The following is a 13,262-nucleotide window of genomic DNA, read 5'->3' as shown; positions in this document are numbered from 1 at the left end:
TGGTGTTCCAAAGCCAGCCAGATAAATCGCCTCATAAAGGACATGATCTCTCTGGATGCTGATCTACCCTTATTTAGCAGGGCGGCCAGATCTGCATTATCAGTTAAAGGGAATCTGTCACCTGCTTTTATCACTTTAAGCTGTCACCATCGCTATGTTCACTAAAGTACCTTATTTCCAGCAGTCTTCTTTTTACTTTATTTTGTTTTGTCCTTTTGATCTAAAAGCACTTTTTATGATATGTTAATGAGGCTCCAAGGTGCCCAGAGGGGCGTTTTTTTTCTTCTCCGGTGCCCAGTGACTCCCCCCTGCAGTGCCCAAGAACGCCTCCTGATTCTCAAATAACCTCCCACAGCCCCGGCAAACGGTTCTGCCCCCTCCCCACGCCATAGTCTACCTTCTAGAAATGCCCCGTCCTTCTTCCTGTCGGCGGCCAGAAAACTTGCGCAGGCGCAGTACCGCCTACGGCCTGCGCCTGCGCGATCATCAAGCTCCTGAGGGCAACAGCCTCAAAAGTCTCACTGGGCATGTGCTGAGCCCAGTGATGTAACCTGAGAGCTGTTGCCCTGAGGAGATTGATGATCGCGCAGGCCGCAGGCGGTACTGCGTCTGCGCAAGTTTTCTGGCCGCCAACAGGAAGAAGGACGGGGCATTTCTAGAAGGTAGACTATGACGTGGGGAGGGGGTGGAACCGTTTGCAGGGGCTGTGGGAGGTTATTTGAGGATCAGGAGGCGTTCTTGGGCACTGCAGGGGGGCGTCACTGGGCACCGGAGAAGGAAAAAAACAAGATTAATACTGTGTGCTTGCTCCAGTAAGCTACCCATGCCTGTGTTGCAGCGACAATAGGGTAGATTCCGAATAACCCAGGAATGGTTGAGATCTCGGACGGCCAAGAGCTGGCTAGCCAGTGACTGCCGTAAATGGCCGCAAACCCTATTGCCGACGAAGCATCAGAATGGAGGACCGGAGACTTGCTGGATACTGCAGGAGTAAAAAACAAAATGCCGTTCCAATTGGAAAGGAACAGGTCCCACATGATCAGATCGGCCAAAGCTTGCTGATCTAAACTCACCTGGCTATCTTGGTCTGTAGTTAATGGAAGCAGGCTAAGAAGTCTAGAGATAAAAGCCCTGCCCTGCGGGATAATCCTCATGGCGTAATTGAGCATTCCCAGTAAACTCTGAAGATCTGCTCTGGAACAAATGCCTGCTTGGGCTAACTTATGAACAGTGTCTCTGACTCTGTAACTTTTCCTGAGGCAAACTAGCCTGTAATGTGTCTAGCTGGATGCCTAAGAAAGTCAACCTAGTGTGCGGGCCGTCGAGTTTGTGATCAGCTACTGGTACTTCTGAGCTTCCCAAAGACTTCAGTTAATACCCCTAAATCCCTAGGAGGCCGAGATGGAGGTTCGATCAGCAGAAAGTCGTCTAGATAATGTATCACGTGATAGGCACTGAAAGTGTTTTCGAGTATCCAAGTGCAGACTTTTGGCAAATTGATCGAACAGCCATGGGCTTGATTTGGAACCGAATGTGAGACTATTGGCAAAATAATACAGGCCATCCCATTTAATGCTGTGCCACTGCCACAGTTGGGGGTGAGTAGGTAAAAGTTTTAAGGCATCAGTGATGTCTGCTTTCGACAGCCACGACTGCTTGCCCAAAGACAGTATCACTTAGATTGCCTCGTCTATGGATGCATATTTCATGCCAAATTCCTCGGAGGGAATTAGAGCGTTGAGGCTTGGAATGTCTGAAGAATGTGGAGCTGACAGGTCATAAATAAGGTGTCTTTTATTTGAAAATTTACCAACAACCCTACCTATTGGATTTTTTCTCCAGCATTTGAATGGGGGCTGACGCAAAGGTCCTATCAGATAGCCTTTCTCCAATTCCAACTGAATGAGACAACTAACTGCCTTGGGGTTCCTGATGGCTGACAGTAAATTCCTGCACTCGCATGTAGTTTGTGGTAAGGATATCTGACCTGTATAGAAGCCTTCGGTAAAACCACTGAGGAGGAAATGCACCCATTGTTTGTCTGGATGGTCTGCCAAGAAGGTAGCTAGCGCGTCCATGTGTACTCTGCCTAGTCATGCCGTATTAAGGCCTTTCTGGGGGCATGCTGTCTTGGGGTGATCCCTGAAGCAATCAGTGCACAAATGCAATAACCGTCATTGGCTATAAAAGCACCCTGCGGAATTAAAGTTATTACAAATCTGCGACTTGCCTAGGTATTTGATAGGTCTGCCTAATTTGTCAACCCCTATCGTTGACTTGGGCAATATGCTGTCAGATGCATAGTTTGCCTGGGAACAGCCTGCTGGAGGGTTATTAGAGGAACACCATTCTGCGGTATGGGAGTGGGAACCATATGTGGAACACGCAGGGACTTTCAACCCCGCGAAATGGCGACAGAATAGCTCAGTGTCAGTAACTGACCAGTCAACCGTGTGCTGGAATTGTGTAAGTAATGCTGCTGTCTTTGCGTAAAAAGATCTATGGTAATCATAGAATGCTGTTTCCCCGTATTTATGGCCTAGATCCACTACTTTATATAGATACAAATCCAATTCCTCGCTACGATTGGGGGACACGGAACAAACTACGTCCCGGTACAGGCTAAATGCAAGAACAAACTCTGTGATACTGAGTTTGCGGTTTAACTTGACATTCCGTGATTTAAGAATGACTGATACCTCGCCGCAGGTGATGGTCTTGTTATCAGGTACCTCGTGTGTAGCAATGAGCAAACAGGCTAGGTTCACGTCCCTTACCGTCTAGGATATCCTGCCTAATATTGGCCGGTATGAAGTGTGATGGCGCAGTATTGGGGAAGTTTGGGGGAAAAGTTGCAGAGGTCGTTTTGGGGACTGACGGAGTTGGTGGTCTTTGCACAGCAGTGCTGAAGGTGGTGGCCCTGTTTTCTATAGCCTCCAGTCTAGATTGAAAACAAGACATGGAGGAAGTGATATTATTGATCGCGGCATGTAACTGCGTAATGGAAGTTTGTATAGTGTTTGTGGAAAATAATTCTTGGCTGGACCCCGGCTCAGATTGTAACAGGCAAAATAGTTCATCCTTCCTGGCGGATGCTGGGAATCGATCTCTCTGCGTAATAGCTCCGTCGTGATTTTAGATACGGTCCAAGACCTTAATGATGGGGACTGAATTCCTCCTCTGACTGGAGCTGACATAGCAGCTATAACAGAAAGTAAAGTTAAATGACCCCCAAAGGTCTTGTATGACCATATTAGGGACACAAAGTGTAAAAAATTAATAAAAAAATAAAAAAAAATGAAAGCATAAAAACTCGAAGACAAAATAAATAAAATTAAACTCCATACTTCAGCTTCTAGCCCCCCACAGTGACCATAATGCATATAGTTCATGTATTAAAGTGACATTAAAATTACATAAAAATAAATAAAAAGACCAAAAATTATTCATAACCAAACGGAAAAAAATAATTTTTATGGCTTTCAAAGATGCATGTACTATAAAAAATAAAAAAAAGACTGAAAAAGGGGGGTGGTGGCTCAGTCTTTAAGTGGTTAATGTATTATTTATATAATTAAGTACATTTATTTTATTAGGGCAAATGCACACATTGCAGCCTTCACATTGGCAGGGGTGGCAAACCTGTGGCTCTTTGCTTCTTCAAGTGCAGCTCTAGCTGTGGAGCTGGGAAGCAGTCAGGCCGGCTCACTCTCCACCCCATTCTCAGATCTCTTCTCTTGATCAGGCACTGTTGCTACTTTGCAGCTACAGCTCACTCTCCACTACATCCTGATGCACACAGTTTGAGAACGTAGTGCGTGGAGATACACACTATGACCTGACGTTGTGCTTATCAGGTCAGAGTGGAGAGCGTGTCAGACCTGCAGAGTAGCAGGTGCCCAAGCAGGAGCCAAATGCCTGATCAGGAGAGGGAAGAGATTTTTTTTTAAAATAATAGAACTGAGCATGGGGGTCTGATCTAAGCATGGGAGGTTCTGATCTGAGCATGGGGGGGTCCTGATCTTGGCAATGGGGTTCCGATCTGAGCATGGGGATACTGATCTGAGCACTGGGGGTCTGGGGGGGATCTGAGCGTGCGTGGGAGTTCAGATTTGAGTATGAGGGGCACATCTGAGCATGGGTGGGTCTTGTTTGAGCTTGGGTTGGTCAGGTCTGAGCATTGGGGTTTAGATATGAGCATGGGGGAAATCTGAGCATAAGGGGGGTATCTGAGCATTGGAGGGGAGATATGAGCATGGGTGGGAGATCTGAGCACTGAGGGTCTGACACTGGGAGTCTGATTTGTGTTCTCTGATCCGAGCATTGGGTATCTTATTTTGGGGACTAATACTAATAAATACCCAATAAAATGTAATCTTTATTTTGACATAAAAACGGACAAAAATACATAAATGTAGAGACCATGCAGAGCACTCTGCATGGTCTCTACATTTATGTATTTTTGTCCGTTTTTATGTCAAAATAAAGCTAACATTTTATTGGGTATTTATTAGTATCAGTTCTCTTTTGTTGGTATATATATTAAGGTGATACACCCTTGTTTACATACAAGACTGTGTCGATCCAGTTGAATATCTTATTTTGGGGGTCTGGTTTGGAGGTCTGATGAGACTTGGGGATCTTATTTTAGGTCAGATGAGGATTGGTGATCTGATTTAGGAGTCTGATCTGAGGTCTGATGAAACATATATTTTTCTTTTTTTCTCTGCTAATGAAAAATAAAAAAAATATATATTTTTATCAGACCTCAGGTCAGATTTAAAAAAAAAAATCTTTTTTTTTGTTAAAATCTAGGTGCATCTTGTAGGGTGAAAAATATGATGACTCGTGTGTAAATGTATAGTTGTGGCTCCTGGATAGTCTTAAGTTTTTTGGGGGGCTCTTTGTGTCTGTAAGGTTGGTCACCCCTGACATATGGCAAAGGTAATAAAACACCTCAGTTTAAAGGGGTTGTCTGATTTCAGGGCAATTCTCAGACTAAGCCTTCAATAAAGAGCTGATAATTGCGTAGCTGACAGATCCCATGCCACCACTCCAGTTCTTTCTGCCAGTCTCTACTTACCTGACTGCAGCAGTGACATCATGTGACCACTGTAGTCTATTGCTGGCCTATTTGGTGCTCCACCGAGGTCAATGATTGGCTGTATAAGTCATATGTTTTCAAAGTGATGTCACCGATACAGCCGGATAAATAGAGCCCAGCCAGGAGAACTGAAGCAACAGTGCAGGATCTGTCAGATAAGTACTTTATCAATTTATTACAAGCTGATTCCAAGGGTTGCTCAGTTTTCTCCTGGAATCAGACAACCTCTTTAAGGCAATCTGTGTTTATACTGTAAACTGAATAATTCAATATCAATATGGCTGAAGTAAGTTAATTGACATGTGGCATAGATTGTCAGTTGCCTATAGCTGTTCCTTGATCAACCAAGCTCAGTTTCTTCATAAGTGAAGACTTTTTTGGTGAATGTATACTGCACCTGTAATATAAATGTATATATATATATATATATATATATATATATATACAGTTGCAAGAAAAAAATATGTGAACCCTTTGGAATGATATGGATTTCTGCACAAATTGGTCATAAAATGTGATCTGATCTTCATCTAAGTCACAACAATAGACAATCACAGTCTGCTTAAACTAATAACACACAAAGTATTACATATTAGCATGTATTTATTGAACACACCATGTAAATATTCACAGTGCAGGTGGAAAAAGTATGTGAACCCTTCAATTTATTAACTGGTTGAACCTCCTTTGGCAGCAATAACTCCAACCAAACATTTCCTGTAGTTTTTTTTGACAGCAGTGGCTTCCTCTGTGGTATCCTCCCATGAAATCCATTCTTGTTTAGTGTTTTACGTATCGTAGATTCGCTAACAGGGATGTTAGCATATGCCAGAGACTTTTGTAAGTCTTTAGCTGACACTCTAGGATTCTTCTTCACCTCATTGAGCAGTCTGCGCTGTGCTCTTGCAGTCATATTTACAGGACGGCCACTCCTAGGGAGAGTAGCAGCAGTGCTGAACTTTCTCCATTTTTAGACAATTTGTCTTACCATGGACTGATGAACAGCAAGGCTTTTGGATATACTTTTATAACCCTTTCCAGCTTTATGCAAGTCAACAATTCTTAATTGTAGGTTTTCTGAGAGCTCTTTTGCGTGAGGCATCATTCACATCAGGCAATGCTTCTTGTGAAAAGCAAACCCAGAACTGGTGTGTATTTTTATTTTTTTTATAGGGCATGGCAGCTTTAACCAACACCTCCAATCTCATCTCATTGATTGGACTCCAGTTGGCTGACACCTCACTCCAATTAGCTCTTGGAGATGTAATTAGTCTAGGGGTTCACATACTTTTTCCACCTGCACTGTGAATATTTACATGGTGTGTTCAATAAAAACATGGTAACATGTAATTCTTTGTGTGTTATTAGTTTAAGCAGACTGCGATTGTCTATTGTTTTGACTTAAATGAAGATCAGATCACATTTTATGACCAATTTGTGCAGAAATCCATATTATTCCAAAGGGTTCACATACTTTTTCTTGCAAATGTATATATATATATATATATATATATTCCAATAAAATAAGTGTGCATGACTGTACAATAAAATGTAAGTATATTCATGGAATATGTTATCTTTTTAGACAGCAAGTTGTCTATCTTCTCTTTGAAATGTAGTATGCATTGCAGCACTGTTATTTTGAATGCATCCAGTGGCTTATTAGAAAAACATCTATGGGAAAACATGTCAAAAGAGTTTGATATTCTCACATCTGGAATCTATTTTTGACTACATGAAAAGTATAATCTTGTATGGAATAAAACTCAATGACAATTGTATGGTATCCTGTATGGCACCTGTATAACTTAACCATGGTCTCCAAACATGTAATGAATAATGATCTTTCTCTGAAAAAAAACAAAAACAAAATATAGAATTAACATGAAAAAATAATATTAATTACATTTCTATAAGGTAAACATTATTTTTATGATTTCTTATTTTCTGGCACAAAACCAGCTCAAACCCATGCAGGGACCGAATCAGTAGATAAATGTTAATCTTGTTGTCCATGACCAGAAGCAGCACCCAAATACTCTAAATGTCTTTAACTATTGATCCAGGTATTATCTCAAAGATAAGCCTACTCAATCCATTTCAGGAAGTCTGATAAGAAAGTTATATTTAGCCTATAAATATAACCAAGATAAGTATCTACCAACCGATTCTTAATTACGTAATACAACAAGGACAACTGTGAAAATTACCATTTGATTGCATAGCAACAATAGTAATCAGGAGTACTTTTTAAAGGAGCTAATTTCAGAGAAGGCTGACAGATGAACAAGCAATGGTAGGGGATTTATTTCCTCCTTTCTCTTTAATAATTATGTTTTATAGAACTTATACAGACCAGAATTTAATTTCATATTGCTATTGAAACATGCCCAAGAAAAACTACAGGACTTCTCACTATCAAAATATGACTATGAACACCATAAGAATAGCTCATTTTAGAAGTGCTATAGAATAGGATAAAAATAATCTAGAATATATTTAGGATTCTACTATCTTAATGTTATTTTATGAATTTTTTTCCCCATTGCGCCATAAACTATACGTTGGAATAGTCGGTCTGAAACATTGATCATTTTGCTGTGCATATTTAAAGAAGCTCACATACAGGATAATGTTCCATTCTAATGTGTTAAGCTAAGCACTTCACAGCTACTGAAAAGCCAACGGTTGATTTCCCCTCATCACCGGGGGTGGTTTCCTTAACAGCTGGTGGTCTTGCCATGAGCATTAATCAAAAGTAAGCTCACACCCTGTGGTTTACTGCAATGTGTAGTAGATGACTGTTTTTTTCCAACCACATCCGATTTTTCGGTAAGTAAATCTATTGAAAAATATCTCCAGGGAGCACTTTAGTGCTTAGAATGACTTAAAAAAGGAAAATGTCCTACCATTTAGTAAATAACATGGCTACTTCCAATGTGAAAGTGTCACAGCAGGAGAACTTTTACATATGGATCTGTAAAGGTCATAAGACAAACTTTTGCATTATATAATCTAGAGCAGGCATGCTCAACCTGCGGCCCCCCAGCTGTTGTAAAACTACAACTCCCACAATGCCCTGCTGTAGGCTGACAGCTGTAGGCAATTCGAGCATGCTGGGAGTTGCAGTTTTGCAACGGCTGGAGGGCCGCAGGTTGAGCATGCCTGATCTAGAGTCTTGTATATTAATCATTCACTATCTGCTACTAATCTTTGGAAAGTTGTACAAAGTAAAGAATGTCTCCATTTAAACCTGCTTTCTTATGTTATCCAGGGTAATGGATTAATCAGTTTACTTAATAGTAGGTATAAAATCACCAATAATTTATTAACTGCTGCATTTACTTACCCTTTTAGCCTTGTTTTCTAGTAATATTTTCTAGCTAGAAGATGTCACTGCATTTCTCTAACCCTGTACACTAACCCTCTACATACTGCCAAATGAACATGGGAGCATATTTATTAAGACCAGCGTTTTAGATGCCGGTCTTAAAATAGGCCCTGCACTAGCGGTAGATCCGCCAAAGTTATGAAAAAGCGGCAGCATCTCCATAATTTCAGTGTATCCAGCACCGCTTCTAAATGTAAGACAGATTTCGAGCTGTCTTACATTTAGACAATTTTCTATGCCTGAAGCAGGCATAGAAAATGATGAATGAGATGGGCCTGCTGTCCCGTCCTATTCCTCGCCCATGCCACACCCACAATTTTAGACCTGTTGTGAGCGTCTGAAATTTCAGTATAGTAAATGACCCCCATAATCTCTATACTCACAGACTATCATTGATACGCCTCTGTTTTACAAGATTTAAGAAAGGATATTACTATGTCTATTTGGCTGGATTTACACATATTTTTGTGGGGTTTTTTGTTTGTTTTTTGCCAAAATTTGCATCGTTATGAATTTATTACATACTTTTTGGGGGTATTTTTACTGGAAAAATACTATCTGTTAGCTGAAAGTCTATGGGGATTTTGAAAGGCAGTGCACATGTTTCCATAGTGGTAGATTTTTCAATTGGGGTGCATTTTTTTTTTTGTGTGTGTACAATGTTTTGGGGTTTATATAACATTATAATAATGGTTTTATTTTGCCTATAAAACAAGGTGTGGAAGAACATCTAGAAAAATCTCCAAAATATAAATATACCACTACAAAGCCACTGAAAACTGCCATAAAAAGAAATGTAATATGACATGAAAAAAAGCATGTCTTTTTACTGGTGCTGTTTATTGACAAAAAAGGACAAAGGCAGATTCATGTATAAAGGGGCTCAACTGATGAATGTATAAGAGAACAAGGTTACAGAATACTGCACGTCCTATAAAGGGCACAAAAGTAACTCTGCATTAGGATTGACAAATTTGACTGACAAGGCAGCAAGCAGGAGGCTTTGATGGTTGGAGAAATGATCTCACATTTTGTACTGTGATTGAGAGATAAGGGAGTAACACAATCAAGAATACTAGAAGAGCTCTGGGAATAATCTGGTCATGGACATGACACACAGAGCTACTATTAATGCTAATGAAAATGAATCTGGCGTAACTGACAAAAATAATGAGAGGAGGTTTACTAAGCCTTGTAGGCATTTTGTTCAAATTAACTTTGTTGTTATTTTGCCTGGAATATACCTGTATAGCAAAGCCAATTGGGTTACTTTGTGATAAAATTCTAATCATTTTCGGGAAAAAGCTCTAAACTGCCTTTTGTGTAGCTGATATATAAACCTTAAGGGTGTATTACATGGGCAGATTTTCGAACAAACACTCTTTAGCGATCATCTTGCAGTTTAATACTGCCGCCAATTGCCCGATGAACGAACAAACGCTCGTTCATCGGGCAATCCAGATCTTTCAGCATGCTGAAAGATCAGGATTTGCTGTTGGCAGATTGTGCTGTCTAATTATGATTCTGCCGTCAGCAAACCACTGTACAGCATGGGGACGAGCGATGTGCATAGCGATTGCTTCTCCCCATGCTGCGGAGAAGATCACTGCATGTAATAGAAATGGTCTCCTCCATTAGGAACGCTTCCCTCCCGACAATCGTCTGCCTGATTGGGGTGTCTAATACACCCTTTAGAGTATGACAAGTGCTGACTTTCCACAGATACCCATTTGTGTCTATACAGTATCTGTATTGATCCTTCGAGTCCAAGTGTGACATAAATCTAGCTCACTTTTGAAGATTTTGTAGAAATCATCTCACTGGAAAATACTGGAGCATTTTTACTAATATGTCAAATTTTTAGCCCACATCCCGGGCACTGCATGATATATATATATATATATATATATATATATATATATATATAATATATATTTTTATTATTTTTTTATTATTACTATTATTTGTTTACAATTTTAGTGTCTCTTTTGACAAGTGAACATGATTTAGCAGAAATTGAATGTGCATGGCTTAAAATGTGGCAACATGGTCCAAATTAAAGATAACGTTTTGCACTAAAGTTAGCCAACCACTATATTGTATAAATTTAGAAAAGCATGTCTAGCAATGCACAAAATTGTCACACAGCATATCCCACTGTGATAAATCTGATGCCAGTCTAAGTTTATGATGTATAACCGATAGATAGGATTATTAAATCTGTTCCAATATTCCTAAGGTCTCTTTACATGGACTGACACTTTAGGCAATTTTAGGGAAGCCAATGCTTGTTCATCAGGTAAAAGCATTGTTGATATGAACACCAAATCATGTTTTTTGGGCAGAATATCTTCAATTTGCAGTCCAGATTCAATGAATCTGTAGTGATTGCTTGTTCCTATCCAGTGGAGTTGATTGTTGCTTGTAAATGTAGCTTTCCTCTACTTAGACAAGCAAGCAATTATAGGGAAAGAACAGTTAATTCTAATGATAAGCAAATTGATTTGTATGAATCGATTTGTTCATACTAAAAAATTAATGTCTGTGATTGAGCATCTCTCTAATGATAAATGAATGCACCAGCACATTAACATGGCCACATATCTCGCGAGGTCATGATAATCTCTTGCATGCGCCATAACTGCAAGTATCAGTGCATGTGCAAATGTTATGCCTGATCATACGGCTCAGCGATTGTGTTCATGCCAATTAGAAAACCGCATACTTATTAATCTGCTGGCTGCAGAAGCATGCTGAGCTGTGGGGATGCTCCTTAAAAAGTATGAATGTATTCCAAATCAATTTGCTCATTCCTAGTTCATTCCCAATAATTGCCTGGGAGATCAAGGATTAAAAACCAAATCATGTCCTGAGCCTCATATGGAGTTAAAATTTGACATACAGTTAAAAGATGGAGGCTTCAGCACTGCAGGGAAATCTTGTAAAAGTGGTTTCCTCTTTATTGCAGCATATTGACAAAGGTGCAGTACAAAATACATCTGTAATAAAGAATATTTTTCGGTCGAAATATGTATGTGAGTTCTAGTTCACTGTATTTTGTTCTGCCCCTTTGTGTATATGCTGCAATAAAGAAGAAACTGGTTTTATGAGATCACCCTGCCCTACAGTGCTGAAGCTTCTTCCTTCTATTAGTGCTGTTCCTTCATACTCCATGCATGTGGGACACCTCCAGTTCAAATGGATGAGCTGGCTTCTGCTAATTTGAATTACAGTGTAGCCCCTTTTAAAGGAGACCTATGACCAGTGGTGCACCTAGCCTTTATGCCGCCTGAGGCAAAAACTGAAAGTGCGCCCCCCACCCCAATGCTAATTTCTTAACCTAACCCAGGGTCTGACTGGCAACTTTTGGCCCAGGGGGCAAGTAACACCCAGAGTCCCACTGAACCCCCCTCCTGCTTTCCCATTTCCCCTGCCTCCTCCTGACTTTCCCCCCTTGCCACTTTTGTCAGCCATGTAAATTACAACACAGGAAAACAAAATAAACTAGGTATGCTCCGATATATCGGCCGCCGAAACACATCAGCCCGAAAATGGAATTTTTGGTATAATGCCGAAAGTGTCATTTTCTGGCTGATACAGTGTTGCATCCGTGTTTTCTCTCCACCTCGCTGGCCGCTCCTCTGTGTCCCCCCCCATGACACTTGATGACTTTTGCAGAAGAAACTGTACATTGTGTGGCACGGTATATGCTATATGTGTATAACAAACATATTTCATATGAAAACTTACAGTTACTTGGCTTGGCCCTTGGGAATCTCGGACACCTCCACACTTTGGCCGGGGGCTCGGCGGAGCTGATGTGTTTTATCCTAATGAGAAAAATTTCATAATAAGGATTTGGAGAAGGGGCAGAGGGATAGCAGAGCAGGGAGAGGCTGACGCTGCTACTAGGGGGCTCATACCATGGGGGAGTAATAAAGCCCACCGTAATGCCCCCCCCCCCCAGTAGAAATAATTCTCCTTATAATAGTGCAAAAAATACCCCCTTGTAATGTCCCCAATTGAGCTAATGTCCCCATAGTGCCCCCTATAATGTGCCAGTAGCCATAGGCCCCCCTATAATGTGCCAGTAGCCATAGGCCACGCTATAATGTGCCAGTAGCCATAGGCCCCCCTATAATGTGCCAGTAGCCATAGGCCCACCCTATAATGTGCCAGTAGCCATAGGCCCACCCTATAATGTGCCAGTAGCCATAGGCCCACCCTATAACGTGCCAGTAGCCAGATAGGAACCCCCCTATAATGTGCCAGTAGCCAGATAGGAACCCCCCTATAATGTGCCAGTAGCCAGATAGGAACCCCCCCTATAATGTGCCAGTACCCAGATAGGAACCCCCCCCCTATAATGTGCCAGTTAGCCAGATAGACCCCCCCCTATAATGTGCCAGTAGCCAGATAGGAAACCCCCCCCCCCCTATAATGTGCCAGTAGCCAGATAGGAACCCCCCTATAATGTGCCAGATAGGAACCCCCCCTATAATGTGCCAGTAGCCAGATAGGAACCCCCCTATAATGTGCCAGTAGCCAGATAGGAACCCCCCCCTATAATGTGCCAGTAGCCAGATAGGAACCCCCCTATAATGTGCCAGTAGCCAGATAGGAACCCCCCCCCCTATAATGTGCCAGTAGCCAGATAGGAACCCCCCTATAATGTGTCAGTAGCCAGATAGGAACCCCCCCCTATAATGTGTCAGTAGCCAGATAGGGCCCCCCCCCCATAATGTGCCAGTAGCCAGAAAGGGCCCC

This window comes from Bufo gargarizans, chromosome 5 (assembly GCF_014858855.1).
Source record: "Bufo gargarizans isolate SCDJY-AF-19 chromosome 5, ASM1485885v1, whole genome shotgun sequence".
Classification (NCBI taxonomy): Eukaryota; Metazoa; Chordata; class Amphibia; order Anura; family Bufonidae; genus Bufo; species Bufo gargarizans.
This window is presented reverse-complemented; position numbering follows the sequence as displayed.